At 54.0% G+C, this 15,755-nt stretch overlaps 2 long non-coding RNA genes across 4 annotated transcripts; one reads left to right on the top strand and one right to left on the bottom strand.

Annotated features, from left to right (window-relative positions):
* Nucleotides 1-10,986: 10,986 nt before the first annotated feature.
* Nucleotides 10,987-15,751, bottom strand: LOC120887431 (uncharacterized). Of its 3 annotated transcripts, XR_013440233.1 has the most exons (4): nucleotides 14,440-15,751; nucleotides 13,238-13,382; nucleotides 11,812-12,015; nucleotides 10,987-11,678 (listed from the first exon to the last, which is right to left on the bottom strand). It is a non-coding gene; the product is annotated as an uncharacterized LOC120887431 (long non-coding RNA). The 3 variants fall into 3 exon arrangements; XR_013440230.1 differs by having other exon boundaries at nucleotides 10,987-12,015; XR_013440231.1 differs by having other exon boundaries at nucleotides 10,987-12,015; nucleotides 13,298-13,382.
* Nucleotides 11,941-13,313, top strand: LOC144378505 (uncharacterized). Its single transcript, XR_013440234.1, has 2 exons — nucleotides 11,941-12,028; nucleotides 12,280-13,313. It is a non-coding gene; the product is annotated as an uncharacterized LOC144378505 (long non-coding RNA).
* Nucleotides 15,752-15,755: the final 4 nt, after the last annotated feature.

Raw genomic sequence — 15,755 nt, 5'->3', positions numbered from 1 at the left:
ATTTAGGCAGCTGCACTTGACCGTGGGTTGGAGCTACGTGGAGCACTTTATAAAGCGTTATCTGGTTCACAGCTTCCGATACTTGTGTTAGAGACGCCCTGATGCTCCTGTTTCACAGACAAGCTAGGACAAAAGGACACGTGCCACAGCCAGGGTCACCCGGGGTGGGGCAGAGCCTGGCCTGAACCATAGTGTGTCCATCTTTGAAGCCGCGCTCTCAGCCCCCGCTGCCTTTCCTTCAATCCTTCTGCACGCTTTGGGTCACTCGCGCCCCCTGAAAGCCTGTCTCTAATGTGAACCTCCTCCCTGCGCTGCGTGTCTCTGGAGTGGCAAAGGCTTCTGCTTTGGCTCCCCATCTGTCCCCTTGCTTCCCCTGTGTTCTGGTGTCTTCCCAAGCCCTGTCCCAATTATGTGTCCTAGAAATGCTACTTCAGACGTGTGAGAGATTTCAGGAAAACAGAAAGCCCTCTGCACAAGGCGCCTCAAAAGTCTGCAGGCATTTCACGAGGCACCTCGCTGAACCCGGCCGGGGGGAGCCCTCGGGTCCACCTGGCGGCCCCAGGCCTATCCTGGGGCCTCCTCTCCTCCACACTCCCTTCCCTGCCAGCCCATCTGGTCTCCCAGCACCACATGTCCACTGTGTCCCCGCTGCTGTCCAGTGTCCTCGCCCAACTCAGGCCACTCCAGCTGCGTTTACCCTGAGACACTCAGGCCCTGTCCCCCAGCTGACACGCTCCACGCTGGCGCCCGGGCTTTCTCTTTCGGCCTCCCATCTGTGCTCAGCGCCCTTCTCGTTTTTCACATCTGACCTGTCAGCACATTCAGCCAGCTCCACTGCTGACCACCTCGCGTGCACTGTGGTCCCCCTAGTCCAGGCCACTCCGTTGCTCTGCCCTACGGGAGGGGCCACTCAAACGGTGCCCGTGTGACCTTAGCCAGTGTGTCCTCGCCAAGAGCAGCGTGTTGATTATCATTGTGTAATAACTCAGAATTCACCAGAGGCTGTCCTGAGCGAGACCTGTCCTTCTGTTAATCTTATTTGATCTTCAAATAACCATACAAAGGGAGTCCTGTTACTATCCCCACTTTACAGATGGTGAAGGCATGGAGAAGTTAAATAACTTCTCCAAACTCATCCATCTAGAGTGGCAGAATGGGATCCAAAGACCAAGGAAGTTTTAACCATTAAGCATTTAAAATACAAATCAAAGCCAGGCCTGGTGACGCACACCTATAATCCCAGTGATTCAGAAGGCTGAGGCAGGAGGGTGGCAAGTTCAAGGCCAGCCTTAAAAATTTAGTGAGACTCTATCTCAAGATAAAAAAGAAAAAGAGCTGGAGATGTTGCTCAGTGGTTATGTGCTCCTGGGCTCAATCCCAGTAAAAAGAAAATGTAAAAAATAAAAATTCTCTCTCTCTCTCTCTCTCTCTCTCTCTCTCTCTCTCACACACACACACACACACACACACACACACACACACACACGAACGGATTGGCTCATGGCCCACCTCTGCTCAAAAACTTTCAGGAAGTTGGCCAAGTGCGGTAGCTCATGCCTGTAATCCCAATAGTTTGGGAGGCTGAGGCAGGAAGATGGCAAGTTCAAAGCCAGCCTCAGCAAAAGTAAGGTGCTAAGCAACTCAGAGAGACCCTGACTCTAAATAAAATACAAAATAGATGTGGGGATGTGGCTCAGTTTTCTAGTGCTCTGAATTCAATCCCCAGTAACCCCCCTGTCCCCCACAAAATTTCCAAGGCCCCACAGGATCTGCCCTCTACTTCTTCAATCTCGTGCCTGGCCTCTCTCTCCCTCGTTCCAGCCACTGGTGCTCCTAGCACATTTCTGTCTCAGGGCCTTGCACTTGCTGTTGCCTTGGCCTGGAATGCACCGTTCCCCTCTCCCCTGGTCTGTGCTCAAAGACACCTTTTAGTGGGACCACCCTTGGCCACACCTTTTTAAAGGCAGCCCCTCTTCATTTTCCTACATAGCACCTGTTACCACCTGACACACGTTTACTGATTGATTTTTTAAAATTGCTCTTTTTTAAAATGTATCTTTAGTTATCAATGGACTTTATTTATTTATATACGATGCTGAGGATCGAACCCTGTGCCTCACACCTGCCAGGCAAGCGCTCTACCACGGAGCCCAGCCCCAGCCCTACTTATTGATTTTATCGTCCATCTGTCCTCACTGAATGTAGGTCCCCAAGGGCAGGGATGGTGTTGGTCTATCAGGGGCTAAAGTCTGTGACATACACACAGCTGCTTAATTGAAGACTGACAGGTTAATGAACAGATCTGCCCACCAAACTTCCTCTTTCCCCTGTGTCACACCCAGTGACCCCCAGGTATGGTCCTAGACCAGTTCTCCTCTCACCCACCAGATCTCATTGACTCACCTTCGTAAATATTTTCCAAACTGCCCACTCCCACGTCCCTCTGCCCTGCTTCAGCCCTGGCCTCAGGTGCCTGGAGAGCACACGCTGCGCTGCCTGCCGCGGTTTCCTCGTTCTGACCTTCTCAGTGTCTCCCCGCAACCCTCCCCTGCCAGGCCTAAACCTGCTGTCCCTGGAGTGCCCACCCCCACCATGCGTCCTGCTGCCCGAGCCAGGAGCCTGCAGTTCCCCTCCCCTTCCCCTGCCCGCTGCTGCCAGCTTTGACCATTAGGATATTCCTGTGAACTGTCCCTTTCCTTCCACCCTCATGGCCATCGCCATCGCGACCCTTTATCTAGGCTGTCTCGGTAGCCTCCTAAGGCTGGCCTCCCATCTGACCCAGGGTGATCTTCCTAAGTCACGGAGACATGACCATGTGGCTGCCACTCCATGAGCCCCTCACCTTACAAGACAAAGCCCCTCACCTTACAAAGCCCCTCACCCTACAAGCAGCTCCTTCTGGGTGAGCTGCTGCCCCCCTCCCCCTGGACTTCCTGTCCTTGCCCAATCTCACCCCCACTTGGGGCATGCTATTTCCTTGGCCTGCATGGCTCCTTCTCCCTGCTCAACTGCCCACTCCTCTCCCCTCCCACACCCAGCTTAAAGGCCATCTCCCTGTGAAGTCTCTCTGCCAGAATTGTGGCGGCCACCCCACCCCAATCCACCCCAGCTCCTGAGCCAGATCACACTGACAGAGGTGATAAAGACCAGAAAGTGGTGAGGAGCTGTGGCCGCACCCCAGGGTCAATGGCACAGCATATGGAGGAAGGGAGGGGAGGGGAGGCCACACACCTGGAGCAGATCCCAGGTCCCCTGCTCAGGCCTGAAGAGGTTACTTCTTTAATCGCATAACACCCTGGGGAGCAGGGATTTTAAGAACAAAGACACCGGGGTAGGTGTACAGGATTTACTAAAGCGATAAAGGTAGCATTTCAAAGCAGTGGGGGGAAGGAGAGATTATTGAATAAGCAAATTTTATAGGAATTTGGCTCTTTTATCTGGAAACAATGAAATTGGATCCCTTCCATCCAGTTGAAATCCCAAACAAGAATCAAGGTTGCCTCATAAATGAATGTGGACATGAATTTAAGGTGGGGAGTCTTTTTTATCAGGAGACACAGAAGACAGGTCATAGAGGAAAATGTTTGATTAGGCCATGTAAAGATGTAAATGTTCAGCTGTCAGAACATCAATGAAATGAGAATGAAAAACTGGGGGAAATAATCCCAACATGTTAGCAACAAAAACACAAGCCTGTCATTGAAATAGACAACTCACATAGGAAGAAATACACATGGGCCAATATATGTACCCCAAAATGTCCAATGTCTGTAGCAATCAGAGAAATGTAAATTAAAACAAATCAAAGTACCTTTGTGTGTGTGTGTGTGTGTGTGTGTGTGTCCCCTAGGGATTGAACCCAGGGGCCCTTATCACTGAGCCACATCCTCAGCCCCTTTTTATTTTTTATTTTGAAACAGGGTCTCACCAGTTGCTTAGGGCCTCACTAAGTTGCTGAGGCTAGCCTTAAACTTATGGTCCTCCTACCTCAGCCTCCTGAGCCACTAGGATCACAGGCGTGCACCACCACACCCAGCCAAAGTACACAGACGAAAAAGTACCCTTCTGAATGGCCAATTTTCAAGCATCAGTGCAAGTGGAATGAGCGTGTGGTGGGGTGCCACGGGAGAAGGCATCTTAGAGGTGCCAAGCTGTAAAACTGCCATTTGTAAGATGGTGGGCAGTTTTTGCATTAAAGGGCCCGAGAGGGGATTTATTCCGGGAAGACCCTCCTTTTGTTCTTTAAAGGCCTTGTCCGGCAGCTGGAGGGAAGCGTCTGCCCAAAGCCAGGCACTTCCGACTGCGGTGTCACGTCTTCCATTCAATCCTGTGAGCTGGTGTGTTAAAGAATAAAAAATGTTGACAGCGATATGCAGGAAAATCTTGTGATTGTGATTGTGTGTGTGTGCGTGAGCATGTGCTCACCTTGTAACCACCGCTTCCACAGGGGGCTGCCCGAGTTCAGCAGGGTGCCCTGGGCCTGGCTGGGGCCCTGGTGTTATCATTTAGATATGAGGTGTCCCCCCGAAACTCACGTGTGAGTCAAAGCAAGAAAGTTCAGGGGTGAAGCGCTGGGGATCCGAGCGCCTTAGGCCACGCAGCCTGGGATCCACTTGGAGAGACTGACCGCGTAACAGGTGGGACGTGGCTAGGGGGGGCACTGGGGGTGCCGTCGGTACATATTTCGTCCCTGGGGACTGGAGCTCTCTGCCTCCTGGCGCCCTGGTCTGAGTGGCTTCCCTCCACCACACCCTCCTGCCTCGCCTCGGGCCCGGAGCAGCGGAGCCGGCCGTCTGTGCACGGAGACCCTGAAACCGTGAGCCCAAATAAACCTTCCTCCTCGGACTGTGGAGCCAGGTCTTCTGCTCAGGGCGGAAGACAAAACAGCAACAACAAGACCTGACAGCACAGGCCGCCAGAGCCCGCCTGGCTGGAAGATGCACGGTCACTGGCCTGGCGGTCTGGCCGGGCCTGGGGAGGTGACCAGCCCTCTAGCGGAGCCGGGACCTGCCCCAGGGGAACGCTATTCCCACTGCGGACCCTTCAGCCTCGGCCAGGGCCCCGGGTGCGGTGCCGGCCTGTGGCTCTCCCCCGTGGGACACGGCTGGGCCTGACCCAGACAGCGGAGAGGCAGCGGGTGCCATCCCAGGCAGGACCTCCAGCGGCCAGGGCCAGGCTGAGATCCGCTTCCACCTGCCCCAGGCCTGCGAGAGGCTTCTGCTCAGCTGATGGTGGCCTCGTTTCTGTGATTCAGGAAGGGTGCCCGGCCCACAGGAGCCACCAGCCATCCCACGAGGCCTGGGGAGGTCACCAGACTGTGGGAAGTGATGTCTCTGACGAGTCCAGAGGACAGGCCGTGGCTGAGAGGAGGAGCCACAGCCAAAGTCGGGACAGAGAACAGGAACTGCGGGGGGACAGAAGCAGGGGTGGGGAGTGGGGTGGGGCCCTGCGAAGCCTGACCCCGTGGACTGCCGCTGTTTTCATCTCAGTTAAAAAGCCCAGAGGCCCAGCTGTAGAGAGTCAGCTCTCCGGCCATCAACCATTAAAAAGGGGCATGTGCTTACGCAACAGAACCGGTCCCCGGGGGTTAATACTCTCAGGGCACCAGGCAGGGTGGTGCACGCCTGTCATCCCAGCTACTCAGGAGGCTGAGGCAGGAGGATCACAAGTTTGAGACTAGCCTCAGCAACTAAGCAAGACTCTGCCTCAAAATGAAATGAAATCAGTAAATGAAAAGAGCCGAGGCTGTAGCTCAGGGGTAAAATGCCTCTGGATTCAATCTCTAGTTCTGAAAATAAATGAAGCAATAAATAATAATAATAATTTCATGGCCCTAGAAATCCCCTATGTATCACCTATTCATCCTTCCCTCTCTTTCCCTGCATTCCTGGATGCCATTCCTTCCTTCCTTCCTTCCTTCCTGGGGATTGCTCTACCTCTGAGTTACATCTCCAGACATCTTTATTTATTTACTTATTTTGAGACGGAGCCTCACTAATTTGCAGAGGCTGGCCTCAAACCCGCAATCCTCCTGCCTCAGCCTCCCGAGTCACTGGGCTTCCACCCACAGTGCCTGGCTGAAGCCATTGCTTTCTTTGCCATCTCCCCAGTTTTGCCTTTTCCAGAATGTTGGAATCATACAGTGTGTGGTCTCTACAGACTGGCTTCTCCTACTTAGGAATATACTGTGAAGTCCCTCCATGTCCTTTTGCGGTCTGATAACGCATTTCTTTTCATCTCTGGTAAATACTAAGGAGCTGCTTCTTATGGTAGGAGAATATTCAGCTCTGTGAAGACCCCCTAACCATCTTCCAGGTGGCTGCACCAGTTTGCATTCCCACTAGCAAAGAACGGGGATTTCTGTTGCTCTGCATCCTCGCCAGCACTTGGTGTAGTCGGTGTTGGGATTTAACAAAGGAGGGTGTGCAGTGACGTCTCACTGCGGCTCACGATGTGCGGCACCCTCAGTGCTTCCTGGCCCGACTCCCAGCCCAGATGGTGCTCTCTGCACGAAGGCTGAAGGCCGGGTCCCCTCACTGCATGGGGCAGCTTTTGCTGCAGAGCAAACCCTCCAGGACTCATCGTGCGTCTGTGGGTCCCCTGGTCAGCTCACCCAGGCTGGGTTGGCCTGGGGGCTCAGCTTCAGGTTGAGGTGCTGGGGCAGGGGCTGCTCTGCCTCTCCTGAAGGGAGACGGTCTGCTGGGGGGCCCTCACACCAGGTCCACTTGGGGCCACACAGGGAATGCTGAGTTGTGCTGTAGGATGTGCAAGGCACCTGCAGGAGCCTGAGAAGCAGGAAATGACAGGCCATCACATGGGAGTGGGGGGGCACTCAGGCGGGTGGTATCTGTAGGTGGGCCACCACGTGGGAAATAAAACTTCATTGCAGGATAATAGCAGAGCGAAAATGTTCACGTGATAATATCAAAATAGATTTGAAAATTAACTGGGCACAGTGGTGCACACCTGTAACTCCAGCAGCTTGGGAGCCTGAGGCAGGAGGATTGCAAGTTGGAGGCCAGCCTCAGCCATGCAGTGAGGTCCTAAGCACCTGAGTGAGACCCTGTTTCAAAAAAATAAAAAGGGTTGAGGATGTGGCTCAGTGGTTAAGTCCCTGGGTTCAATCCCTGATACACACACACACACACACACACAAAAAAAAAAAATCAGATTAGAAAACAGTATTACAGTGATACCAAATTTTTGTAAAGGTAAGTATGGAGTACTCATATTACTTCTCTAGGTCATCTACCAAGTCATTAACAATGCAGTGGGGGGCTGGGGATGTGGCTCAGGCGGTAGCGCGCTCGCCTGGCATGCGTGCGGCCCGGGTTCGATCCTCAGCACCACATACCAACAAAGATGTTGTGTCCGCCAATAACTAAAAAAATAAATATTAAAAAATCTCTCAAAAAACAAAAACAAAAACAAAACAATGCAGTGGGGATTATGGATGACTGCTGATTTATTTTTGTGGCGCTAAAGATGGAACCCAGGGTCTCACACTTGTGAGGCAAGCGCTCTCCGCCTAGCCCCAGCCCCCACCCCGCCCCATCAGACACAATTCACACACAATAAAACTCACCACTTCCAAGTGTGAAGTGCCATGAGGTCCACAAACACGGCCCAGAACATCCCAGAACGTTCCCTGGGCTCCTTGACCAGCCCTACTCCTGTAAGCACTGGTCAGCTTTGGTCATCGTAGGGTTTTGTCTCAAAGTCACTTTTTGAGGCCAGCCTGGCAACTTAGCACCACCCCGTCTCAAAATGAAAATAAAAGGGGCTGGGGATGTATGTGGCTCGGTGGCCGAGTCCCCCTGGGCTTAATCCCTATTCCTGGGGTTGGGTGGGAAGAAAGGAAAGGAAAGGGAAAGAAGGAAAAGGCAGAGAAGCAGCTTGACCAGGCAGGGATCCACACCTCTCCACCCAGCTATCTGGAAGCCTGAGGCTGGGGGATTGCGAGTTTGAGCCTGGCCTGAGCAAATTGGCAAGACCTGTCTCATTGTTTAAAAAAAGGGCTGGGAGGGGCTGGGGATGTGGCTCAAGCGCGCTTGCCTAGCATGCGTGCGGCCCGGGTTCGATCCTCAGCACCACATACCAACAAAGATGTTGTGTCCGCCGAGAACTAAAAAATAAATATTAAAAATTTAAAAAAAAAAAAAGGGCTGGGGTGTAACTCAGCGGTAGAGAACTTGGGTAGCAAGGCCCCGTTCAATCCCCAGAAATGCAAAAGGAAGGAAGGGAGGGAGGAAGGGAGGGAGGGAGGGAGGGAGGAACAATTGCCCAGATTCTTAGAGAAGTTAGCTGAGCTGCCTGGGGCTGCCCCCTCCACCAGGAAGCCTTCCGGGGTTTTCTCCTCTCCGTCCTCTTCCCACCACCAGCCTGTAGGGCCCTCTTCTGGTGTGGGTCAGTAATGGCTGAGTCACACTTGTCTTCACCTGTTTGCTCCTCAAGGACAGGGGCACCACCTTACGGCCCAACCCCCAGCGCCTTCCATAGCACAGAGCCAGTGGTGGAGTCTGCCCAGTGCCGGCTGCGCTGGCCCCTGCCCCGTGCCTGCTCTATCTCCCAGGCATCTTGCAGAGGGGGTAAAATTACCTCCACTTAACTGTTGACACAAAGGAGGCCCAGAGAGGTGAAGCAACCTGTCTGAGGTCACAAAGTGAGTCGTGGCTGACTTGAGCCCCGAACCAGGTCTCCCGAGAGCAGTGCCTCAGTCCACGCTCTGCCCGCGCCTCCCTGCTGTGGCCTGACACCTGCTGGGTGCCCCTCTGCTGCAGAGATGGCCAAGTGGGTGCCACCGGCTGGGAGGCAAACCCTGGCTCTCCTTTGCCCACAGTCCTCTGGATGCTCCGGAAAGACGCCTTTGGGTTCACACTTGGCCGTCTTCCAGCAAACTCCCCTTCCTTTGGGGCCAGTGGCCAGGTGGCTGGGGTGGGCGGGTGGCTGAGGGGGGTCCGAGGCGGCTGGAGGACAGGCTAGTTTCCCGGAGCCTCCAGACGGAAGAGCAGCCTGCCTGGCAGATGGGCACCGGCAGCCTCCTGGTGGGAAGGACGGCTCAGAAGCCAGGGCCTCAGTGGACAGAGCTGAGGGTAAGTGCAGGAGAGGGGCCTCAGCAGCCCTCCTCCCAGGCTGGCCGGCCACTAGCCTCCGGAGGGCCAGGGATTGCCCGTGTGTTTGCCCAGGTCGGCCAGGGGCGCAGCTGGCCCGAGAGACGGGACGTGGGCCCATCTGGGGTTCACCGATGGCCATGCCACCCTCAAGCTGGTCACTCCCATCCCTTGGGCCTCAGTCTCCTGGCTGGGATCCTGTCACCGACACCTTTGGAAACGCCTGGACTCCATGTGCACCTGTGCCGGGCAGAGCAGGCCCTGGATCCAGGGCCAAGGCCCCCGGCTCTCCTACAGCCCAGAGCTGCTTCTCAGCCCCAGACCTCAGCCTTCTTTGCTCAAGGATGTCACACTGTCAGAACTGCCTATGGCTGCTGTGACAATGCCACCTACTGGGGCCCAAGAAGAGGAAGGTATCGGCTTGGGTTTGGACTGTAACTGGAAGTCTGAGGTCAAGGCGTCCGAGGGTCCGTTCCTTCCAAGCCGTAAGGGAGACGCTCTCCTGAGTCTCTCCTGGCTCTGGTGGCGCTCGGCGTCCCTGGGTTTGCAGGTGCTGCAGCCCAGGCTCTGCTTTAGTGTCCACCTGGTGTTCTGCTCGTATGCATTTGTTTCTGGGTCCAAATTCCCCTCTTCATAAGGGCACCAGGGACATGGGTCAGTGGCCCAGCCTACTCCAGTGTGACCTCATCTGAACTCATTACATCTGCATTGACCTAATCCCATAATTGGGGACATAATTCCACCGTCACAATGCTGTTGTCAAGCTGGAGTCACAAACACAGCCTCAAAAACAAAGGGACTTCGCTCCTTCCCAGCTGTGTGACTTTGGACAAGTGGCCTTACCTCTCTGGGCCTTAATTCACAGAGCTATAAATGGTGATTGTGCACATTGTTAGCCAGCAGTTCTAGCTGCTGCCCTCTAGATCTCCTCTCCCATTCCTACAGGAACAGGCTGCTCCCAGCCAGCGACTGAGCACAAGGGGGCTCCTGGTCTGGTCAGCACTTCCTTAGGCTACACGAAGGTCTGAGCCCCTCCTACCAAACCCCCTTCATCTCCCCTAACCCCGGTCCCCTGTGCGGGTCGCTGACCTGCCTCCGTCTGGGAAGTCCCTTCTTCTCTGGCTCCCCTCCTTTCCTCCACAGGGGTCTCCCCAGCATACCTGACCTTGGCGCTTACTTCTGGAGGACCTGGAGAGCAGGGATGACAGTCACACACCCATAGCCCTGGCACAGGAAGTAATGAATGTGCCGCTTGGTGAGCGCTCAGTATATGCTCATTCACCAAGCATTTATTTGGTGACTGCTGTGTGCGAGACACTGGGGTGGCAGAGAGGAGTAGAACCGACCCCTGCTTCCTGGAGGGCCTGTGCCAGGAGGGACAAGAAGGTCTGAAAATCAGGGTGCACAGAGATATCACCAGGGACAAGACCTGGGGACACTGTCTGAAAGGGGTGCCCCAGAGGCGCGACAGTCTCTCACCCACAGCCCCACAACCGGTCCTGCCCCGCAGCTAGAGGGAGTGTCCTCAGGTCCTGCGTCCCCTGCTGCCCGGCACGCAGGGGGACGCCGGACTCTTCCATGGTTCGGAGTGTGGCTGCTCCGGCCCTGCCAAGCTGGCCGTGGCTCCCTGTGGACTCACCGACCTCAAGCCAGCCGGGCCTCTGCGTCGAGGTGTCCCTGCGGCTGTGCCCTCTCCACCAGCTCCCTGCCCTGGCCAGTCCCTCTCCGCCCAGGCACTCTGCAGGCCTCAGCTCAGATGTCACCTTGTCCAGGAAGCCGCCCCTGATTTCCTGGCCCCCCAGCTAGGTCTCCTACCCCATCCTCTATTCTTAATTTTTTATCTGTTGTTTTTAGATAGACATGACAGTGGAGCGTATTCTGAATTTTGAATTTTTTATTAAGAGACATTTCAAATATACCTTTCAAAAAAAGAGAGAGGGCAGCAGGAAACCCCACTCGCCCCGCACCCCAGATCCCACAGAGATCTAGATTTCACCCCACGGGTCTCCTTTTTTCCTTTGCTGACGTGTTATAAAAACAAATCCTCCCTTCCCGCGGCATTTCCCTGTGCCTCTAAGAAGTTCAATAAATAGCTCTTAAATGCACGAGTGAGTCCTCAGTGCACAGCAGCTGCAGAGAAGTTTCCTGACCGACCATCTCCAATTGACGCAGCCATTAAGATGGCCAGTGCCAAGGCCGCTGGACACAATGCTCGCAGTAGAGAAGGAATAAGAAGGCCAAGGGCTCGGCTGCTGCTCCTCGCCCTCCACCAAACATCGGTCTGGGATCCGGGTCAGAGCAAGGGGAAGGAAGGGGGCGGAGGTGGGCGAGGGGAGAATCTTATTGTCCCTTCACGACCTTCTCCCATGTGTGTCATCATCTCAGGGAACTGCCTGCAAACCAGGTGGCTGCAGCACCGTATGAGAGGGCGAAGGGGGACTGGCATCTGCTGGCTGGGTGGCGCTGCGGGGTGAGGGGCCCTCCTTGTGACTTAAGAGGAGGTCTGGAACCTTCCCTTCTCGGTTCCCAGAAGGTGGCTGTTGCAGCCAAAGCTCATGGTGTCTGGGCCTGGAAGGTCACAGTGCAGTCATCACAGATGTGTGTTCCACGGCGCATGGGGACCCTGGTCCACCCCGGCCAGCCCGCCCACGGGGACAGCTTGATGTGGCCCAGAGCTCACTCTGGCTGTTTAAATGGTTACCAAAGCCAGTGGCTGCGGTGCCTCTGTCCCTCCGGCAGGAGACGGTCTTAACTGACTGCAGACTCCAATGTGACGCGCACCGTTCTCCTGGGAGAAGAGGATCCATTGAGTTTGGCTTCCAGGCTCGCTGTCCCCAGAGGGGAAGGAGGCCCGTCCACAGCACACGTCCTTGTGTCCTTCCTGCAGTCCTTCAGAGCTCAGTCCCTGCAAACAGAAGGTGCTGACTTAATGTGTATTCTCCAGGGGCCATTCTGGGCTCAGGGTCCTCTTCTTTACTATTTTACTGGGGGGACATGGACCAGGGATTGAGCCCAGGGCAGTTAACCACTGAGCCACATCCCCAGCCCGTGTTATATTTTATTTAGAGACAGGGTCATGCAGAGTTGCTTAGGCCTGTGAGGATGGCCTGAGGCCTGAGCCTAAGCAACTCCATTTTAAAAACTCCAGTTTCGCCTGCACTGTCCCCAGGCACACCCACGGAGCCCTCCAGTGAGGCCTCAGACAAGTCACTTCCCATCACCCTGATAAACACAGTGAAGCCCCCGGCAGGCTGTCCTCGCCTGGTAAGAGGATCAGGGTGGAGACCACCAGACCAGATGTCTCTGACCCCAGACAGAATGATGTCACTGAGAAATCTAGTGAAAGGGGGGTCAAAAGCCCCCCAAATTTAGTATAAATAACAGAGCTGATGAGCAGGGATTCAGCCCGCGGAAACAAGGGTGCACTGGAGAGCCTGTGAGGACCTGCCGTCCCATCACTTGTCATCCTTCCCCGTCCTCTGCGTGATCCTCACAGCTCCAAACGCTACCCTGCTGAGAGCCGCGACTTCTCCCTGCCACCTCTCCTCAGCCGGTCGTCCACTCCACGCCAGGGAAGCCTGCCTTGTTCCCACCTGGTCACCGCGGTCGGAGCCAGTGGGCACCTGCTGGACCTAAAGCCTAAGGCTTGAGACTTCTGAACTCAGCACGAGAGGGGATGTCTGTCACGAGCCTGTCATGATTAAGTGTGTCTGCGGTGCCTAGAATTAATCTAGACTTGTTTGCTGTCAATTGATCATGTCTATTGCCCAGCATTAGGATTGCTGTTGAAAGACCCCAGCCCAACAAAGTCAGGCCTAGTTCCAAACCACCGAGGCATGTCACAAACCTACGCAGGCACCAGAGGTGTTTTTCAGATAATTAGTTGGGTGTAACCGGTTGGGAAAGGACAAAGGACCAGGTCCCAAGGCATGCCTGAATGAGCAGGGACAGGAGGACCAGAGTGCAAATATGTAGCTTTTATGTGGTTCTTTTTCAGTAACATACAGTGAAAAACAACTTTGCCCTTTAGGTAGCCTATATGCTGGGTTTAAAATTAACCTATTGTTTAAACTGCCCCTTTACCCTATAAAAATCTCTGTATCCCCAAGCCCGGTGTGCCAGCTCACCAAAGCTCCGGCTGAGGTTCTGCTGGGCACCCACAGGAGCCTGTGTCCCAATAAACAAACCTCTTGCGCTTTTGCAGCCAGTGTTTCGTGTGATTCTCCTTGGACAGGGAAACGGGGGTCTTTCACTGTTTTCTTGATTAAGAACCTATAGAATGAAATTGCATCGAGTAATTTGAGTGAATAAAGCATTGAAAGGGGCAGTAGCACGTGGACATTCTTTATTTCTCCCCTCCACTGCATACGTCGCAATTTGCCGCCTCGGGATAGGGCCTTGCTAAATTGCTGAGGCTGGTTTTGAACTCATGATCCTCCTGCCTCAGCCTCCGGAGCCACTGGTTACGGGTGTGTGCCATCGCACCCCACTTTTTTGGTTCTTTAATCAATTCTGTGCTGTGAACATTTGCCAAGCAGCTTCCCTGGAGGCTGTGGAGAAACCCTGGGCCTAGTCTCCGAGCTCCTGCCCTCGGGAAGTTCACTGTCAACATTTACACTTCCTTTAAATGACTCAAAGTGACTAAGTGATTAAAAGTGAGGAGGGGTTGGCTGGGGATATAGCTCAGTTGGTGGAGTGCTGGCCTGGCATGCACAGGGCCCTGGGTTCAATCCCCAGCACCCCCCCCCCAAAAAAAAAAAAGTGACAGAGGGGCTCATACTGGGGTGGGAATCAAGAAAACTTTCTAAGGAGGAATTTCATTAGATAAGAGCAGAAGCTCAGCGGGTGAGGGACAAAGCACCAAGCAACCTGTGCGCGCAAGAGCCACCAATCAGGTGCCAACAGAACCGTCTGTCAATCAGCGGCGTCTCCTGGCCAGTCCTGGATCATAGCCAGCTCCCCTGACCAACCCCATAGGACAAGGGACTCTAAAAACCCCCCTTTTCCTGTCCCAAGCCCTCCCTTCCTGTCCGAAGCCCAATAAAAATTCCAGTCCCGTGGAACCCTGCGTGCTTCTCCCTGGATCCGCCCTGGTGGTCTGGAGAGATCTCCTGGGAGTGAAATCTCAATAAAGCCTCCTTTGGTGGCGCTGCCTGACCTTACAGCTACCTATGGGGTGACTCACTGAATTGGGGTTTCCTGCTGTACAGCACCCTCTAACTACCGACTTGAATTCTCTTCTTGTCTCAAAAACACCTCAAACTCCACATGTTCAAAAAGAACTCACAGCCATTCCCTTCACTCTCCCCACAAGCCCACCTGTTCTTACCTGAAATTGGGGAGAATCTTTGACATCTCTCTTCCTGTCACCTCTATCTAAGTCCATTTTCTGTTGCTGTAACAAAATACCTGAGACTGGGAAATTTATAAGGAATAGAAGTTTATTTGGATCATAGTTCCGGAGGCCGGGGAATCCCAGAGCCTGGAGCAGCTGCTGGCAAGGGCCCTGCGCTGCATCACAACACGGCGGAGGGCGCTGCAGGCAAGTGTGCAAATGAGTTTCTCTTCCCCTCAAAAAGCCATTAATGACATGGTGAGGAACCCCCTCAGGATCTCCGTAGTCCTAATTAAGTCCCTAAGGCCTCACCTCCAGTTACCATTAACACATGAATTTGGGGTTTAAGTTTCCAATATATGAATTTTGGGAGGACACATTCAAACCTCAGCAACCACCCACAACCAATCCAGGATCAAATCATTTCCTAAATAAAATTCACCCACGGCCCTCAGCCGACACAACTGTTAACCTAGAAGAGTCCCTTAATGGGTCTTCCTGTCCCCACTCCCACCCCCCTGAACATATCAAAGGACTCTTTCTACCAAGGGGATGGTAATGGCTTCCTCAGGGTTCGACAGCTTTGCCTTCAAGAGGGATCGCTAAGCTTCTGCCTGGGGCCCAGGCCCCTCCAAGCTCCTCTGCCTGGCCTTGGTGGCCCTCTGTGACCTGCATGCTTCCTGAACTCACTCTTTTCCCTGGTTCCTCTGCACCAGTTCCCTGCACCTGGCCTGTGTCCCTGTCGCCAGCAATACCACACTCCAGTGCCTCTGCACTTGAACTTCTTTCAACCATTCAAAACCTTGGCAATGTTTTTGGTATGTCAATTCTGTCCTTGCAAATTAAAACGTTAGCTTCCGGAAGGCCTGTTCTGCCGGCTGTGAAATTCACTATGGGGCCAGGCCCACACCAACAGCCTGAGTTCACTGAGTGAATAATTCACTCCCCTGTCCCCCTGATTCAGAGCCCTAAGCCAGAGCCTTAGGAACCCCCTCGGAAAGGCATCCTGGAGAAAGTCAGCATTAAGGGCCAGTGAGGAGCCGCGCGGTGGCGCACGCCTGCAATCCCAGTAGCTTGGGAGGCCGAGGCAGGAGGATCGCGAGTTCAAAGCCAGCCTCAGCAACTTAGAGAGGCCCTAAAAAACTCAAGTGAGTCCTTGTCTCTAAATAAAATAGAAAAAAAGAGGGTGGGCATGTGGCTCAGTGGTTAAGTGCCTTGGGTTCAATTCCAGGAACCAAAAGAAGAAAAAAGAGAGACGGGTTAAGCACAATCTCATATGGAGTGTTAAATAAGATACTCCGCAAATTCCG

The sequence above is a fragment of the Ictidomys tridecemlineatus genome, chromosome 6, assembly GCF_052094955.1.
Source record: "Ictidomys tridecemlineatus isolate mIctTri1 chromosome 6, mIctTri1.hap1, whole genome shotgun sequence".
Lineage (NCBI taxonomy): Eukaryota > Metazoa > Chordata > Mammalia > Rodentia > Sciuridae > Ictidomys > Ictidomys tridecemlineatus.
Note: the sequence above shows the minus strand (reverse complement) of the source record. Positions and strands in the feature narration are given on the sequence as shown.